General features: G+C 38.0%; 1 long non-coding RNA gene across 2 annotated transcripts in view; it reads left to right on the top strand.

Annotated features, from left to right (window-relative positions):
- LOC128248918 (uncharacterized) overlaps positions 1-1,936 on the top strand; it is a 226,856-nt gene extending 224,920 nt beyond the window's left edge. For both annotated transcript variants that reach the window (XR_008265069.1, XR_008265070.1), the window contains one exon: positions 1,223-1,936. This is a non-coding gene — a long non-coding RNA (uncharacterized LOC128248918). The remainder of the gene's footprint in view (positions 1-1,222) is intronic.
- Positions 1,937-2,224: the final 288 nt, after the last annotated feature.

A 2,224-nucleotide genomic window follows, 5' to 3' on the forward strand; every position in this document is an offset into this window, starting at 1 on the left:
TGTGTGTGTGTGTGTGTGTACATGCTTGTGTGTCTGTGTTTGTCCCCCCAACATCGCTTGACAACCGATGCTGGTGTGTTCATGTCCCCGTAACTTAGCGGTTCAGCAAAACAGACCGATAGAATAAGTACTAGGCTTACAAAGAATAAGTCCCGGGGTCGATATGCTCGACTAAAGGCGGTGCTCCAGCATGACCGCAGTCAAATGACTGAAACAAGTAAAAGAGTATCAAAATTATTTAAATACATATTTCTGTTTTGGTATTGCACGTGTGCTTGCGCGTTTCTTCCGCTATTTCCGGTACCTCGACCAATGAGCTACTCTGAGAACAACAGTTGTTGTTGTTGCTGTTTTCGTTGTTGTTGTTGTTGTTGTTGTTCTCTTGATTTTGTTTTTCTAATATTTTCAACTTCCGGCTAGAAAGCCCTTAAATGATAGGCAGCCCCGCTGGTGCACATGTTGTACAACTTGACAGTCTATTCTGCAGCACAAGTCTCACTGCTTCTCTTGCCACATCCATGTTGGTCTAACACACCTGAGTAACCTTGTGGTCATTTCTCGGTCAGTGACGACCCCATTCGATCACACGCCTCTTCTAGTCACTTCCGCGTTCAAAACATGCCCGTACTGTGCTACAAAGATGGTAACGACCTGAAGATCAACATCTTCTCTAATGTCCTTCACCGTGACCTTCATGCTGCACCGATCCATATATTGTGCCAGTGGTCTATAAGTTTATTGTGGTCTATAGTGACCTATAGGTAGATGTATGAGACGCCTGCTTAACCTGTTTTTTTTCGGCGCGTTTTCATGTTTGAAATTAGGTCCCATAAACCCTATCCCTTTCTTTCTTCTTACGCACTCATAGATAAATATTTCAGGTGATGAAGCGTTTTGTTCGTAACATATTTCTGCTAAGTAGATATTTTCTCAGGTTATTCATGTTCAATTTCTCAATGATACTAACAACGTAGCAAAATAATTACTACTAGTTATGTCTGTGTTGTTCAAAACAAGACTTTCGTTTCTTGTCATTCGGCAAAACGTGGTCGTTGTTGTTGTTTTGTAAAAAGTATCGTTCAAATCAACGTTTGTAATTGCTTAAATATCGTGAAGTTTTCGTCTATAATGCGTCAGACTTGCCGTGAAATTAAATTTGTTCTTATTTTTATTTAACAATTTTCCCGATGACTTATTATATTTAGTTCCTCTAATGTTTTAGGGGCGGTTTTCTGCCGAGAGGGCACTTTGTGCTGAATATAAACAAAAACAGAAGAAAAAAATATTCTCCAAAACTGACGGACGTTACGGCTCCCTCGGTTCAGGTTGGGCATTCTAACACCTCCCAGAAGGTATCCGATAAAAATTATCAAAAACTAAATTTCTTTTTCATTTGTACTTCGTAAGAAATTCAAAATTCTCTGAACAAAGTAGAGACAAGTCTCGTGGTAACTTACAACAACAATCGATATAAACGTATTTGTCAAGACCTACCAAAAACTGAGCAAGTATAAAGATTTTGAAACAGAAATTATCAAAATGTGGAACCTGAAAACTAAAACAATACCTGTTGTCATAGGTACCCTAGGAATGATAGCAAAAGGAGCTGATTGCTACCTAGCTCAGATACTAGGAAACCCCCAAATAGCAGAAATTCAAAAGATAGTGCTCATGGGAACTGCCCATATCCTACTGTCTATGTAATCTCAAGTTTTAAAACAAACATAATTTTCTTATGGCTTCTTAAACATTCTCTAGAACAACACTATGTACAAAACCAAATATATGTCACCCTGAGCATAACACCAACATGAACTTCTAACTTGTTGTCTCTTGAGGTCTCTGGGTGAGACTTGGAGCCAACTTGTACAAATGCAAAACAAAAGTCAAAAATAAAATAATAATAATAATAATAATCTTGCTATAATGTCCGCCCGTCTGTCTATTCCCTCTTCACAGTCAAACGGTTAGACCAATGGTCAAGATGTTTTTCGGGATTACGAAGTACGTAATCAAGGTTTTTAGCGAAAAAAAATGTGAAAAGTACGATTCTTTAGAGGATATTGAGTTATGTATTAATAAATTACTTTTGATTATTTTTTTTTTTTTTTTTGAAATTCCGGCGACGAGGATTAACTCTGGATTCCACCCCGACCCCCGTATATTTCGTGAATTTAGAGGGTTTAGATTTGCAATAATATCCCTTTATTTCCCATCGTAGATG

Source organism: Octopus bimaculoides, chromosome 10 (genome assembly GCF_001194135.2).
Source record: "Octopus bimaculoides isolate UCB-OBI-ISO-001 chromosome 10, ASM119413v2, whole genome shotgun sequence".
In the NCBI taxonomy this organism is placed as follows: domain Eukaryota; kingdom Metazoa; phylum Mollusca; class Cephalopoda; order Octopoda; family Octopodidae; genus Octopus; species Octopus bimaculoides.